Below are 17,611 nucleotides of genomic sequence, written 5' to 3' on the forward strand. Positions count from 1 at the left end.
TTCAGAAAGGACCAATTATGGGTCAAAGAATTTGACTGTGGTGTGGAAACTCCATCCCTCATTTGATTCCCTGTCATTTTGCTCAAAGAGGGCTCAAGTTCTCACTCCCCGCTGTAGGGCATTTCATCTAAGGTCCCTTTCTTTCAGTCCTGAGAGTTCTCACCTCCCAGGTCTTTGATACATTCTGGAGGGTTCCGCCTTTCAAGGTTGCCTGCTTCCATTCTTTCTGCTGACCCTCAGGGCTTCACTCTTTTTCACCCACCCAATACCTATTCATGTTCCCCTTTCCACCTCCCTTTGCCATTTCCCATCCAGGTCACTTCCTCCCTCCTCCTTCCTCCCTCCTCCTTCCTGTGATTGCTGTCTTTGCCCTGCCAAGTGGAATTGAGGCATCCTTACTTGGGACCTTTTGCGTGTTAATATATTTGAGTTCTGTGGGCTGTATCTTGGGTATTCTGTGTTTTTTTTGGATAATAACATATTAGTGAGTACATAGCATGCATGATTTTGCGTCTGAGTTACCTCATTCAGGATGATATTTTCTACTTCCATCCATTTGGCTGCAAAACTCAGAATTTCCTCTGTCTTAATACCTGAGTAGTATTGTGAAAATCAGCCAGTTTCTATATTCATTCTTCTGTTGTGGGACATCTGGGTTGTTTCCAGCCTCTGACTATCACAAACAAGGCTGCTATGCACATAGTGGATCAGGTGCCCTTGAAACACGATTGGGTATCTTTTGAGTATGTGTCCAAGAATGGTATAGCTAGATCTTCAAGTAGATCTATTTCCAATTTTCTGTGATATCTCCAGATTGATTCCAAGAACTGGATGTACCAGTCTGTGATCCCACCAGCAATGGAGGAGTGTTCCTCTTTCTCTACATCCTCACCAAAATGTGCTTGTCACCTGATGTTTTGACCTTAGCCATTCTGATTGATGTACGTTGGAATCTTAGGGTCATTTTTATTTGCATTTCCATGATCACTAAGGACTTTGAACATTTCTTTAAGTGATTCTAGGCCAACTGATTCCTCTGTTGCAATTTCTATAACCCATTATTTGATTGGGTTGTTTTGTGTTTTGGTGGTTAGCTATATATTTTGGATATTAGTCATCTATCTGATGTGTAGTGAGTGAAGAGTTATTCCCAATCTATAGGTTGTCAATTTGTCCTATTGATAATATCCTTTGCCTTACAGAAGCCTTACAGCTTCATGAGGTTCCATTTATCAATTCTTGATCTTAGAGCATGAGCCACTGAAGTTCTGTTTAGGAAATGTCCCCCTGTACCAATGAATTCAAGGCTTTTACCCATTTTTTTTCTTCTATTAGATTCAGTGTATTGAGTTTTATGTTGAGGTCCTAGATTCACTTGGACTTGAGCATTTTGCTAGGGTACAATTATGGATCTATTTTCATTTTTCTGCAGACTGCCAGTTAGAGCAGCACCATTTATTGAAGATGCTCTTTTGTCCATTGTATATTTTTGGCTTCTTTGTCAAAGATTAACCATAAGTATGTGGTTTTATTTGTGGGTCTTCAATTCTATTCCATTGATCAATGTGTCTGCCTCTGTACTGATACCATGCAGTTTTATCACTATTGCTCTGTAACAGAATATGCATCAAGAAAGTCAAAACAACACAGAAACACACAAAGTAATTATACAGGTACACACATAAAAACACATGCAAAAACATGCACAAAAATATACATAGGTAGACAAAAACAAATACTAACACCTTCAATGAATGACATTGGCACACAGACAAGTTGATGCTCTCATAAAAAGACATACTGAGTATTTTTGTATCAATATTTATAAGCAAAATTGGTCTGAAGTTCTCTTTTTTGTTCTCTTCTTGTGTGGATTAGGTTATCAGAGTAATTGTGGCTTGCAAGAATGAATTAGGTAGTGTCTCTTCTGTTTTTCTTTCATGAAATTGTTTGTGGAATATTGGTATTAGGTCTTCTTTGAAGGTCTGATAGAATTCTGTACTAAAGACATCTGGCCCTGAACTTTTTTTTTAATTTGGAGGATTTTAATGAGTTTTTGTATTTCCTTAGGGGATATGGGCCTCTTTCCAAAGTTTCCCTCTTCTTGATTTAAGTTTGCAATGAGGTATCTCTCTGGAAAATCAACCATTTCATCTAGATTTTTCAGTTCTGTTGATTATAGGCTTTTGTAGTAGGATGTGATGATTTTTTAAATTTCCTTTATTTCTGTTGTTAGATCTCAGTTTTCATTTCTGGTTTTGTTAATTTGGATATTGCTTCTGGCCCTTTAGTTAGTTTGGCTGGGGTTTATTTCTCTTCTTGATTCCCTCAAAGAGTCAGCTTTTGGTTTCCTTGATTCTTTGTGTGGTACACTTTGTTTCTACTTATTTAATTTAGACACCGAATTTGATTATTTCCTACATTCTACTCCTCTTGGGTGTGTTTGCTTCTTTTTGTCCTAGGGCTCTCATGTGTGCTGCTAAACTGCTAGTGTAGGATCTCTCCAATTTCTTTACCAGGGCACTTAGGGCTCTGAATTATCCTCTCAGCACTGCTTTCATTGTGTCCCATAAATTTGGGTATGCTCTGTCATCATTTTCATTGAATTCCAAGAAGTTTTTAATTTATTTATTTCTTCCCTGATCAAGTTATCATCAAGTAGAGAGTTGTTCAGTTTCCATGTGTGCATGGGCTTCCTTTTGTTTTTATTCTTATTGAAGACCAGCCTTAGGCTATTATGATCTGATTGATATTAAAGGATGTGATAATTTCAATCTTCTTGAATCTGTTGAGTCTTGTTTTGTGCCCAATTGTCAATTTTGGTGAAGGTACCATGAGGTGTTGAGAAGAAGGTGTATTCTTTTGTTTTAGGGTAAAATGTTCTGTAGATATCTGCTAAATCCATCTGTTTCATACCCTATATTAGTTCCATTGTGTTTCTGTTTATTTTCTATTTCAATGCCTTGTCCATTGAAAACTACCTCTGTTATTGTGTGGAGTTGAGTGAGTATTTTGAGCTTTAGTGGAAATGCCTTCATGAACGTGGGTATCCTTGTATTTGGCATATAGCTGTTCAGGATTTAGACTTTATCTTGGTGAATTTTTCCTCTGATGAATATGGAGTGTCCTTTCTCATCTCACTTGATAACTTTTGGTTGAAAGTCTATTTTCAACTACAGCGTGATTCTTGCAACCATTTTCTTGGAAGAACATTTTCCAGCCATTTAGTCTGTGGTACTGTCTGTCTTTGTTATTGAAGTGTGTTTCTTGAATGCAGCAATATGTTGGGTCCTGTCTGCATATATGGTCTTTTAGTTTATGTCATTTTATAAGTGATTTGAGTCCATTAACATTGAGAGATATTAAAGACAGATGATTGTTAGTTCCTGTTCCATTTAATTTTGTAGATGGCATTATGTGCATATGGTTCTCTTTTTTGTTGTTTTTTCCTTTTTGTAAGATTATTAATATTTCATCTTGTCTTTGGTGTAGGTACCTCCTTCTTTTGCAGTTTTCCTTCTAGAGTCATCTGTAGGGGTGGATTGGAAGATAGATATTTTTTTAATTTGGCTTTGTTCTGGAAGGTTTTGGTTTCTTCATGTATGCTGATTGAAAGTTTTGCTGGTTATAGTCGCCTTGGCTGGCATTTGTGTTCTCTTAGAGACTGCATGACCTCTGACCAGGCTCTTCTGGTTTTTAGTGTCTCTGTTGAAAGTCTGGTGTAATTTTGCTAGGTCTGACTTTATCATTTACTTGGCCCTTTTCCATTGCAACCTTTAATATTTTTTCTTCTGTGCATTTAGAGATTTGATTATTATGTGACAAGAGGATTTTCTTTTCTGTTTCCATTTATTTGGTGTTCTATAGGCTTCTCATACCTTTATGGCCATCTCTTTCTTTAGGTTGAGGAAGTATTGCATGATTTTGTTGAAGACATTTTCAGGTCCTTTGAGCTGGAATCTTTGATCTCTATTTCAATTATTCTTAGATTTGTTCTTTTTCTTGTCTCCTGGATTTCCTGGATATTTTGGGCTGGGCATTTTGTTTATCTGTTTGTTTTCAATTTTCTGACAGTTGTGTGAATGTTTTCTATGGTATCTTCTAGCCCTGAGATTCTCACTTCTATCACTTGTATTCTGTTGGTGATACATACATTTATAATTCCTGAAACTTTCCTAAGTTTCCCTTTTCCATGGTTGCCTCCTTTTGTGTTTTCTTGATTATTCCACTTCCACTTTTAGATCTTGGACTTCTTTGTTCATTTTCCTGACCAGTTTTCTTGTGTTTTCCTATATTTATTTAAGGGATTTATTTGTTACCTCTTTAAGGGCTTGTACCTGTTTACCTGAGTTTCCTATATTTCTTTCATTGAGTTATTTATACCCTCTTTAAACGACTCTATTATCTTGATGAGATAAGATTTAGGTCAACTTCCTGGTTTTCAGGTTTGTTGGTATATCTGGGCTTACTGTGATGGAAGAACTGAATCCTGATGATGCCCACATATATTGACTTCTGTTGCTAAAGGTCTTGTGCTTGCCTCTTGCCATCTGATTATCCCTGATGTTTGTTGGTCTGGGTGTCTCTCTCTGGAGCTTGACTCTTTTGTCCCTGGGTTGCTTCAAGTCCCCTGGTAGGCCTGTTGTCCTGGCTGTATCAGACCTCCTCTGGGGCCTTCCAACTGTGGTGTTTTCAGAGAGTCAGAGGAGCTGCTTATCTGTTGTCCTGGCTGAAGTAATACTCCCGGAAGGCCTTCAGACTATTGGGTCTTCAGAGGAGCAGTCAAGACTTGTTCTGTTTGAAGCTGTTGTCAGGGAGACAGGCGAGTAAAGACTGAGGTTTCTGTTTCCCTGTGTGCAGCAGAACTCCAAGGAGACTTTCAGTCTGATGGGCCAATTACCACGCATGCTGAAGAACCTTTGGGTGATCTTCAGACTGTGGGGTTGGTTGTCTTGTTGCATTGTGAGCAGTGGAACTCCTTGGATGCCTTCAGGCTGTAGTGCCTTTCAGGGGAGCAGAATAGCTGACACTCTGCCTTGGCAGAAGACACTGGCTACAAGAGGGTGAACTTGGTGGGACAGGGATTTTGGGGGATGATGGATCCCGAGTCCACTAGGCTCCAGCAACAACTGTGGGACCTTGGAAATGTTCTTAGTAATTTCCCTGTGTGCAGTGAATCACCTAGGATGTCTTCAGGCAGTGATGTCTTCAGGTGAGCAGACTAACTGGCTGGCTATCCCGGCAGAAAGCACTGGATTGGAGGGGATGCTTTGTTCTTTCAAAGTCTGTTATTGTATTTCAAATTTTTTTCATAGTTCTCTTTTGTATCTTTGTTTCCATGGAGCTTTAGTGGAATTTTTGCTGAATACTAGTATATTGATCATAATATAGGAAGGGTTATTTTCACAATATTAAATTTATCAACCCATATGTATGTGAGGTACTTTCCATCATCACTGTATTCTTCAGTTCCTTTTTATTACAAAATATTCACCATAACAATATTTTACTTCCTTGATCTCATCTATTCTCATGTACTTTGTTTTGGGGAATCTATTTGAATGGAATTGTTTTCTGGATTTCATGCTCAATATGATTGTTTCTGGTATATGAAAGAGCAATTGATTTTGTATAATGATTTTGCATTCTGCTACTTTCTTGATGGTATTCATTAGGTTAAAGAGTTTTATTAGGAATATTTAGGGTCACATATACAAGACTATATCATCTGCAGATAGACATAATTTGATTCCCATTCTGCTCTCTTGAGTTATTGCTCTAACAGATTTGAATAAAGTAAGTGTAAATTCATGGATATTCTTAACTTTTTGGCTAATATCTACTTATCAATGAGTATATGCCATACCGTGCATGTCCTTTTGAATTTGGGTTATCTTAATCTGGGTTATATTTTCTAGACCTATCCATTAGCCTACAAAATTCGTGATGTACTCAATTTCCAAAACTGAGTAGTATTCTATCTGGTAAATGAACTACAGTTTCATTATTCAATTAAGGGGCATCTAGCATCTGGTTATAAAGAATAAGGCTAATATGAACATAGTTGAGCGCTTATCCATGTGGTATGGTACAGCATCTTTTGAGTATGTGTCCAAGAGTGGTGTAGCTGGGTCTTCAGGTAGAACTATTTCCAATTTTCTGAAGAACATCCTTGCTAGCATGTGCTGTTGCTTGAATATTTTACCTTAGCTGTGGATCAAATGGAACTGTGAGGTTGAGCAGATTAAGGAACTCCAAAAAGTCTCATAATTGGGTATTTGAATTTGCACCAGACCCAGTACCTGTCTTGTAGCATGTAACAAGCTCTGTACACAAAGAGAACCATGACAGCTAGCCCACATAGCATACAGCCCAGAGTTCTACATGTAAATGAGGTTTCTAGATGAGACAGCCCTTAGGGATTAGCTACTAGGCTTGCTTTCCCAGACATTTTTTTCCTGTAAAAGGTGTTTAATCTCTGGTCCGCCCTTTGTATGTTGTATGTCTCCCTTTTCCACAATGAATAAACAGTTTGGAGAAGCAAGGACTGTCTCTTAGTCAAAAACTTCTGTATATTCTTTTTTGTGATTAGGTATTCATTTGAATTCCTTGTCTCTCCAAGTCTTTTAACATGAAGGGGTATTGTATTTTGTCAAAGGCGTTCTCATCATCTAATGGGATGATCATGTAATTTTCTTTCTTTAGTTTAAAATAGTGGGTTACATTAATGGGATTTGGTATATTGAACCATCCCTGCATCCCTGGGACAAAGCCCCTTTGATCATGGTGAATGATGGTCTTGCTGTCTTCTTGAATTCCATTTGCTAGTATTTTATTCAGTACTTTTTCATCAATATTCATAAGCAAATTAGTCTGAAATTCTATTTCTTAGTTGGGTCATTGTGTGGTTTAGGTATCACAGTTACTTCATAGAATGACTTGGGTAGTGTTACTTTGTGACTATTGTGAAGGCTGCTGTTTCTCTATTTTTCTCTCAGACCATTTATCATTTTTATAAAAGAAGGCTACAGATTTATTTGAGTTAATTTTATACCAGTCACTTTGCTGAAGTTGTTTATCATCTCTAAGAGTTCTCTGATAGAATTTTGGGGGTTGCTTACATATACAATCATATCATTGGCAAATAGTGATACCTTGACTTATTCCTTTTCAATTTATATCTCCTTGATCTCTTCTTGCTGGTGAATTGTGCTATCTAGAACTTCATGTAATATATTTAGGAGAAAGTATGCTTTAATACATTCTTTATGAATATTGGTGCCCTTGAATTTGGGGCATAGATGAGAATTGAGAGTTTATCTTGGTGGATTTTTCCTTTGATGTGTATAAAATCTCTCTTCCCATCTCATTTGATTATTTTTGTTTGAAAGACTATTTTATTGGTTATTAGAATGACTACTTCAGCTTTTTTCTTGGCACCACATGCTTAGAGAACTTTTGCCTAGCCCTCACTCTAAGACTGTATCTGTCTTTCTTGCTAAGGTATGTTTCTTGTATGCAACAGAATGATGGATATTCTTTATGTATTTGTATCTTTTTATTGGTGAATTGAGACCACCGATGCTGAGAAATATTAAAGACCAATGATTCTTCATGTTATTTTGTTGTTGGGATTGGTATTATGTGTGTCTGTTATTCTTTTCTTTTGGGCTTGTTGTGAGATAACTACTAGTATTTTCTTGTATGTAGTTATCCTCCTTGTATTGGAGATTTTCTTTTAGTATCTCTGTAGGGCTGTATTAGTAGAAAGATATTGTTTAAATATGGTTTTGTCATGAAATAGCTAGATTTTTCCATCTGTGGTGTTTGAGAGTTTTGTTTGTTATAGTAGTCTGGGTTGGCATATGTGGTTTCTTAGGGTCTGCAAGATATCTGTCAATGATTTTCTGGCTTTTAGAATCTTTGTTGAGACTTCAGGTCATATAATTCTGATAGGTCTGCCTTTACATGCTACTTGGCCTTTTTCCCTTATAGCTTTTAATATTCTTCTCTTCTCTGTGAATTTGGTGTTTTAATATCTGATGGGAAGATTTTTTTTCTGATCCAATCTACATGATGCTTTGCAACTTTCTTGTACTTTTATGAACAGCACTTTCTTTAGGTTAAGGATGTTTTCTTCTGTGATATTGTTGAAGATATGTTCTGTCTATTTAAACTGAGAGTCTTCACCCTTTTCTATTCTTATTAGTTTGATGTTTGGCTTTTTCACAATGTCCATGATTTTCTGGATGTCTTTTGTTAGGAATTTTTGGATTTAACATTTCTGTTAACCAATGAAAATCTATCATATCTTCTATACCTGAGATCTCTTGTACTCTCTTGATGATGACTGCATCTGTAATTCCTGTTCTATTTCTTAGGTTTTCAATCTCAAGCTTACATCCATATGTGATTTATTTATTGTTTCTATTTCCATTTTTAGATTGGACAATTTTGTTCAATTTCTTCACCTGTCATTTTGTCTTTTCCTATGTTTCTTTAGGGAGTTCATTATATCCTCCTTAAAATCCAGACTACTATACCAAATAAAATTCTCAATCACCACAGATAGAGAAATCAAGCCATTTCATGACAAAACCATATTAAAACAATATCTCTCTACTAATCTTCCTGAGGTGTGACTTGGGGTCAGAATCATTCTCTTCCTGTGTATTAGGGTACCCAGGGCTTACTGTGGTAGGAGAACTGACTTCAGATTGTGACAAATTATATTGACTTTCGTTTCTTATGTTCTTGTGCCATGTAGTTGTCTCTAGTGTTACCTGGCCTGGGTGTCTTGGACTGGAGCAAGCCTCCTTGGAGACAGGTAGTACTGCATGACCAGGGTAAGAGCAAGCCTCCTAGGAGGCAGACTTTGCTGTCTCTGATTAGAGTATTCTTCCTGTGTCCCTGCTTAATGCAGACCTCCTGAGAAACAGATAGGGTGTGGGGTTGGGAAGTATGAATGCTGATCTGCAATGAAGTTGCATTATTGAAAGACTATGTGGCTCTGGCAGAGTAGAATATATCCAAGGTTTGCTGGGCTCTCCGGGTGACCCAGCTGCAGTGATTGTTGAGGCAGGCATTTTGCCTGTGTTTCTGGTATGGCAGACTTCTTCAGAGTCAGGGAGGCTATGGGATGGATGGGGTGGGGTGGATGGTAGGCATGCTGATCGGCAACAGGTGCAGGTGGAGGTACAGAAGATATGCTTTTTCTATTCTGTTAGGATTGTTTGTGTTGTTTTTCATCTCTGAATTGGTGCTGGATATTGGTAAAAACAATTTCTACATGATTTGGGAAAATCATGTAATATTATCCTTGAGATTACTCATGTGCTGTATTAGTCTCAACTGTACTTCATATGTTGAAGCATTTTTCATGAACTGAACAAAGTCATCTTAGGAGAAGAAACTGACATTTCTGTTGTATTTTTGAGTTAGATATCTGAGTCAGTGCTTAATTAAGAACTTTTTATCTTTGTCCATCAATATGATTGTTCTCTAATTTTCTTTAAGGTGTTCCATTTCCTTAAAAATCATTTGTCCATATTTATATTAGGGATCTTTTCCTACTAGTAAGTTACCTTTTTATGTAGAGGTCAAAAAGGAATATTAAATTTTATAAATCAATCTTTTTGTATATTTGATTAGAGAATATAAAGATTAACATCCAATTATTATTAACAATTACCTGCGCATTATAGTCCAGGTGTTTGAACTAAAGTATTTAATACTTTTATAATGCTTTTTTTTTCTGTCTGGTGTCCAAATGATGTCTTTTTATTGCTTGACCATGTGTGTTTATGATTCTTGGCACCATGAGAGAAGAGAGTACTTTAAGTTTAATTCATACTTTTAATATTCTCTCTCTCTCGCTCACTGTGTGTGTGTAAATATATATATATATATTTATATTTATACATTCATATATACAATACATATATTTACATTTACATTTTAAATAGTATCCTTTTTCCTACTGTCCCCCTCTCCCTCCCCCTGCATATATATGAGTTCTGTAGACTCTTACAAACTGTAGACTGGTTTATCCAAAAATTTTTGGCTATGAATGGAAAGTCCAAGTATTCTGAAATTGAGTAGTTCATGATGCTGGATAACCCAGCTGGTCTTCCATATACAAGGAATTTTCAAAAATGTAGGTTCTAATGCCAGTGAAGGAATGGCGTTGCTGGCAAAATGAGACAAAGCAGACAAATAGAAAAGCCTCCTTCCTTGAAGGGATTTGCAACTCCATAGGAAGAATAACAATATCAACCAGCCAGACGTCCCCTTCAGAGCTCCCAGGGATGAAAACACCACCAAAGAGTATATATGGAGGAACCCATGGTTCCAGCTGCATATGTAACAGAGGGTGGCATTGTTTGAAATCAATAGGACGAGAAGCCGTTGGTCCTGTGAAGGCTCCTTTCCACAATGTAGGGGAATGCCAGGGTAGTGTGCAGAATTGGGTAGTTGGGAAGGGGAACATCCTCATAGAAGCAGGGGCAGGGAGAATGGGAGAGGGAGGAACCAGGAAAGAGGATAGCATTTGAAATGTAAATACATAAAATATCCAATAAAAAATAAGATTTTTTTTAAAAGAAAAGCTTCCTTCTTAAATTTGTTTATATATGTATCCAAAAGAGAATATAGCATGGATGCAAAGTGTGTTTCTAACAGTAAATAATCTAGATTAAACTTTTGTCTTCCCAACTCAAGATCCCAATTAATTTCTTTAATCTTTTCCTAGTTCAAAAGGTCTGGTTAAAGGCTTGTCTTCCTACCTCAATCATGCAAATTGGAAGTGGATTTTCATACTCCAATTTAAGCAAAACTTTCTCATAGATGATTCTACCATATGGGATTCAGTAAATTCCAGATATAGCCAAATTAATAACTAAGAATAGCTATCACAGTCTTCTTCAATTATGAAGAATTACTTTGATGGTTATAGTAAATGAAATTAGCAAATTTGTCTCTAATTGGTTTAATTTCATCACTGTTACACTTCTATTTTAAGAACATCCATGAAGGAATCTGTTCTTATTCAAAAGAGTTATTTCTATGAATGGGCTTCTTTCTGGAAGGCTTCATTTTCCCTTCTTTGTACTGAATATTCCACATACTATATAAGGTATGTAAGGAAGAAGTTTTTGTTTTTGTTTTTAGTTTTTTGTTTTTTTTTTCTGATACTATCTGTTGGGTGTGTAAATCCCTCCTGTTTCTGGATGGCTGTATTACTCACTGTGTTTGGGGAAATTAGTATTACATTTTTTTTTTTTTTGGAGTTCCAGTGGGCTTTTATTGAGATAAATTAGCAAAGTGAAATAATCAAGATTTTACCAACCATCTTTTCTAAACCATGTATAAATTCCTTAAAGACTAAGGTCCATAGACATGTACATACACTGTAACACATCCCAACAAAAACAGACCCTCCTCCCACTGGAACATTTGCCAATTAAACAGAAAGCCAATTTTCCCTTTCCCCAAATGTTTTCAAATTTTTAAGTTCCTACTGTTCAAAGTGGAACTGGTTCCTTGTGACTAGGGACATTAGAATTTTCTTATTTTTACTAAACAAAAAAATTGTAGTTTTTTTTTTCTAATTGGTTTTGTTTCAAAAAAGGGAAGTGACTTTGTATTCTCCAGGCACCCCTCCCCAAGAACCACTGGTTAAAATACAGCAGCCTGCATCTCACTAACCCAGGCCCACCCTCCCTTGCCCTGCCCAGCTCTGTCCACTGGAGATTTAAATACACTTCTGTTGGAGTCTGTCAGCTGTGGAGGGGCAGCGTCCAGGCCAGGCTAGCTCCCTTTGACCTCATATCTGTTACAACCCTTGGACACTTAACTCTTTCCTCCAAAGATGAGTTTTTACATTAGAGAAGAAAATAGATTTGCTTTGGGAGTTTTAAAAAACTATCTTTACGAATATAAAGTAGAACTACAAACTCACCAAAGTCCACATAAATTCACCCAAAATCTGGCTTACTTTACCTCCCTTGAGGCCAATAATTTTGCCTGACAAAGATATTTGGCAAGAAAATCATTCCACAGTAACAATTTTAAAGATACACAGAAAGTTGAAAAAAGAAAGTATCCAATTAAAATAACATGGCTTAATTCCCACAAACTCATTCCATCTTTTTGTTACTCATCTAAAGGTCAGTAGTGTGGCCAAAGGCAGTTTCCCGTGAGGCTATGAGCTTCCAAAGTGTTTCTAAATCCTTAGTGCAGACACCCTCCCTTTTGGGACACAGTACCCTCCCCTCCCACCCATATTAAAAAAAAAACCAAAAAACAAACAAACAAAAAAAAAAACAAATGATCAGAATGAGATGTTTTGTTTCCAACACTTTTCAAAGCTTTGTGGTGTGCTCTGTTCTAACCGAGCACAATGGTGTCCAACCACAAAGCAGGTGGCCAAGGAAAGATGCCCTCATCTCATTCTGAAAACGAGTTATGACAACCACCCACCCCACCCTACCATTTTGGGCCAACCAATTGTTATCATGCTGATACCCATTTGGAAATAATTTAGAATTACTTAGGTTTTCCTTTTCAGGGAAAACATTTTATGGTAAATGTATTCCATTTCTAAGATAGTTTTTTTATGTTCAGAACATTAAGGGAGAGAAAAAAACAGGCCCTGAGGCAGCAAGGTGTGTAACTGTCTGTGACTTATTACACAGTTCTATGACCAGAGGCTAAAAGCATTGACGTGGATATTAAAAATAGGACATAGTTTTTATCCAAATGAACTACTGGGAAAAAACAAAACATAACCATTACTTTAAAAATTACTGGAAAGAACCTGAAAGACAATTTCCAATAGTAGCAATATTCCTTATTAACAGGGATTAAAAAGGAAAAAAAGAAAAAAAAAAGATAACCAGGCTCTGACCTGGTCAGTAGGGCATCTTTCCATTAACAGCTCAAGCGAGCTAAGCACCACCCCCACTGCTGCCTCTCCAGACAGTGGGGTGCTCAGCTAGTCCAAGTGCCACAGCTCAGCAGACGCTGTACTTCAGAATACTCTCCACGTGGAGTCTGAGCTTTAAGAGGGACTCATAGGCATGTGGCACCTAGCAGAGCAGTCCAAGGTTGGCAAGAGACTGCACTTTGTTGAATCACCCACATGTCCTCTGGCGAGCTAGCAAGTTTGTTTATACTCCATTCCTGCTGCTGATCTACATGGAGATCCCTCTCATCTCGCCAAAGGCAGGAAGGAGGAGAACTGCATCGGTACAAGGCCAATATCTGTTGGTCAAAGAATTTTGAAGACCCCATTCCCAGCTTCCCTAAAAAAGTGACTGGACTTCCTTAATTTGGTTTCTGACTGGACTTGCCTTTTGGGGTTTTGTACCGTGCAGCTCCCGCTACAGCTGTTACAGTCAGGGTTATATGTGGTAAGGAGGCATCTTTAGGATTTTGATCCCCAAGGAATTTGGGACAGGTCATAAATAGTTTTGCTTTAGAACTAGGCACAGTCAAAAAGCAACTTGGAATAGCGGACTCCTTTATTCAGGTGAGTTAAGTATGGAAGCGTACACGTGACATACCTTGTCATAGGTTTAAGGTTTTCAAAGTGATGGAATATGAAAATCAGTTTTTTTTTAATTTTGTTTTTTGCTTTTTTTGTTTCCTAGATGCTTCCTGACCTAGTATACTGGGTTAAAAGGGAATTAAAAACATTTTTTTTTAAAAAAAAGTTCACTGGTTTTGATTCATCTCACTCCTTTTGCCTGGAGATCAGGCCAAACATCAAGCATGTTGGGAGGGACACAATTTAAAGCAACACTACCCACCTAAAGCATCTGCCGGCAATTTACAATGCGAAAGAAAGGACAGACAGCAATTCTTGTTGCGGCAGGCACGAGAATGGTAAGCAGCTTTCTGCAGCATGGAGTTAACAGCTCTCAGGGGTCGCCCATTCCCGCAAACATGTACAAGTCAAGGTGGGCAGAGGACTTTCGTTCACTCACACACTACAGGAGGTGACCGCAGATAACTAAACTCCACGACCGCCAAGCCTGCTGAGGCTGTACTGGCTGGTCCAGTGAAGTACGAATCCATGTTCACACTCTCTGCTCTAAGACTGGACTCCGTACACTTCTCATACTCCAAGGAAGATTAATCTTTGTTCCCCTTTGAGGAAGTTGGGAAGTTCCTCAAACGTTTAGGACAGGAGAGCCAAACCACAGAGCTTCTCGAAGCCCTCAGGGACCACAGACTTCTGAAGCTTCCTTGCTGTCTGCTAAGACCGCTGCATGCACATTACAAGAGTAGTGTGGTGGCACACAGGCGCCCTGGGCTTCTGGGCCCTTTTCCAACACAGGCCCTGCAGAGGTCTACTTCCTATAGTTAGAGGCCAAAGCACTTTTTAGAATTTAGTGTTGCAGAAAACTGAGCCCCTCTCATCTTTAGTTGCTCCCATAATCACTCTAATCCCTTAATCCCAGCAACCTCCATCCAAAATAATATATATATATGTATATATGAACCCAGAAAAAAACTTATTTACAAAGTTTATATAAGTATACACATACAATTTTCTATGGGTCGTGCTTTGCCACAGAGGAAAGAGGGTCAAGGCTCCGACAAGTCTTTACACCCAGTGCCTTACTGCTCATGGAAGCGTATGAGCCAGCTTAGTGTTCCGCTGTAGAGCACAGAGGCTTGTCATATGGCTCCTGCAGTGAGAGGCTGCTCTTTCCTTTGGGAGCGACGATGGTGCGTCTACTCAGCCCAGAAGAAAATTTTACTTGGTATTGTTTTTTTTTTTAAATACATGTATGTACAGTGTGGATGGACTGCAGTTGTGAATCAACTCCTCCATATAAAGAAAAGGAAAATGGCGCTACCATCACTAGTCCACCTTCCGTCCCTGGGCATGAGTACTGGTAGAACAGGAAGCAAGACTTCAACTTGAAACCAAAATGAAGAGGCAAAGAAATAAAAAAGAAAAGAAAATAGAACGTGACTTTTTTGATTCCTCGGGCTGTGGTAAAAGATGATATTCTTAATGGTCTCGTAGCGTAAGGCACTTTGCACAAATAAGTAGTAAGCTCTTCAGGCTTAAAAACGGATGAGTAACCAGGGAGAAGTTGAAATGCAGTAGAGTCGGCTATCGGAGAACTGTAGACAGGTGAGTGTCCACCAAGATTCTTCTCTTTTTAGGGTTTCTCCCTTTCTTTTTCCTCCTTCCTTGTCCCCTTTCCCCAGAAAACATTTTTAAAAACCAGCAGTTAGTGCAACGAAACGTTCAGTCAGCACACAGTGCAAACAAGGGAACAAAAAGGGTCCATTTCTTTTCAGTTTTTCTTCACCAGTTGAAAAAAAGAAAGATGTCTGAGCTCTTATATAACTCTTCATAGTTCCAAAATAAAGATGAAAAACCCACAAGGAGAAGAGCACCCCCCGCCCCAAAAATGATGCGTCACAGATCCAAGGAGCCTTCTGTAGTTTGTCAAAGCGTGCTTGTTAAGGTTTCTCATCTTCTGCAGGCTCACTGTGGTATTCTGCCACATACAGGCTCTTGTCAATGTTGCTTGGGATGGGTTTGATCTCTGTCCCCAGCTGCTCCTCAATACTCTTCAGGTTGAAGCGATCATCATATGTGATCAAGTTGATGGCTAAGCCAAGACGACCAAAGCGACCTGACCTTCCAATCCGATGAAGATAGGTCTCTGCCAGCTTTGGGAAGTCAAAGTTTATTACCACATTCACAGCTTGTATATCAATACCTCGGGTAAACAGATCAGTGCAAACAAGATGGCGGCATAAGCCATTTCGGAAATCATGAAAGACACGATTTCTATGTTCCTGCCTCATTTTAGCATGGATATAGAAGCAAGAGTAACCCAGCTGAGAAATCTTCTTGGCCAGTAACTCAACTCTTTGAGAAGAGTTGCAGAAAATGATCGACTGGTTTATCTGAAGCCTGGAGAAGAGTGTATTGAGGCAGTGCACTTTTTGGCGCTCCGTTACATATGCGTAGTACTGGGTCACCCCTTTCAGAGTCAGCTCCTCCATCAGGTTTATCTCGTAGAGTTTTTGCAAATGAGAATTCATAAACTTTTGTACACTAAAAGGGAAGTAGCGGAATATAGTAAAATCTGCCTATTTTTAGGTAGTGTGAGAATAATATCCTCCATTATCTCCACAAAGTCCTGTGACAACAACTTATCTGCCTCATCCAATACTATCATCTGGACATGATCAACCTTTGCTACTCCTTTCTTGATAAGATCCAGGATTCTGCCAGGGGTAGCAATCACCACATGCACTGTATCGTCAAGCCTCATTATGTCATCCCGTAAATTGGTTCCTCCAGTGGTCGCCATCACTTTGGCCCCTCCCATGTGTTTGCTGACCTGGATGCAAATTTGACTGACCTGTAGAGCAAGTTCTCTAGTGGGAACAATCACCATTGCTTGAATATTGTCCTTCTTCAGGTCAAGCCGTTCAAGTAAGGGGATGATGTAGGCACCGCTTTTGCCTGTTCCATTTTTTGCTCTAGCTAAGATATCCATACCAGATAAAGCAATGGGATGCTCTCCTCCTGAATAGGAGATGGTTTTTCCCAGCCCATTTCAAAAATTCCCATTAGCAACTCTCATTTCAAACAGTAATCTTCAAACTCATTTCCTTTTGTGGAGGTCACATCCGAAGTTTTAATGCTTAGATCCTTTGGAGGGAGTTTTAAAGTCTTTTTCCAGTCATCACCAGGTTTAATGGTGGTGGCCATGCTCTGTGCTTGCTGCTGAGTGCCATTATTGATTGTGCTGGTGTTCTTCAACTGGTTCATCTGTGTCTGTGTCTGTGGGCCCCCTCCTCCAGGGCCGGCACTGGCCTTCACGGGGCCCCTCAGCTGGCCGTTCTGACTGGACAGACCCATGATAACAGGGTTCTCTGTCCTGGCCGTGCTCATGCTTTCTTAGCAGCACAGGTGTCTCTTTCAAACTTTTCAAAGTCAGTAGAGAAACTATAATAGCAGTTTATGAGGCTCTCCAAAATGAAGAGATAAGTAAGTCTTGCTCAATATATGAGTCCTTTATTGCAATTCAGGCAAGCACCTGTAAGTCTCTCACCGGTAAGCAGCAGTAGTTAACTTGCTCTCATGCAACGAATCAACTTTGTATTTTTTTAAAGCACTCTAACAAGCTTGAATTATATCTGAATTCACTCACTTCAATCCTCGGTCCTTTATTGTTGACTCAAAGCTCCCCAGTATTACATTTTATTTGATAAATTCTTCATGCCTGTGAATCCTTCTCCATATATGCTGATAGTTTGTCAATTTTTAATTGTGTCATCTTGTATTCTTGTGCAATGTTTTTAAGTTTTGAAATACAGTCTTCAACTTGAAATATGCTTATGTTCTTGATTAGAATTATCATTGTTTTATTTGATATCTTTTACTTTGATTTTTTTCATAATTTTGTACAATTGTAGAATTTGACTGCTATATCCTCACTTATATCCTTATTTTGTGCATGTTTTGGGACTACATTGCTTGTTCCAAAAATAATTTCTGCCATGTTTTATTTTCTTGAACATTTTTATAATTGTTCTTTGCATTCTTTGTTTTCTGTCATTCACCATG

At 38.4% G+C, this 17,611-nt stretch overlaps 1 pseudogene; it reads right to left on the minus strand.

The window, feature by feature from the left end:
* Positions 1-15,362: 15,362 nt before the first annotated feature.
* Positions 15,363-17,227, minus strand: Ddx6-ps2 (DEAD-box helicase 6, pseudogene 2; annotated as a pseudogene).
* Between the last annotated feature and the right edge of the window lie 384 nt (positions 17,228-17,611).

Source organism: Rattus norvegicus, chromosome 1 (assembly GCF_036323735.1).
Source record: "Rattus norvegicus strain BN/NHsdMcwi chromosome 1, GRCr8, whole genome shotgun sequence".
NCBI lineage: Eukaryota > Metazoa > Chordata > Mammalia > Rodentia > Muridae > Rattus > Rattus norvegicus.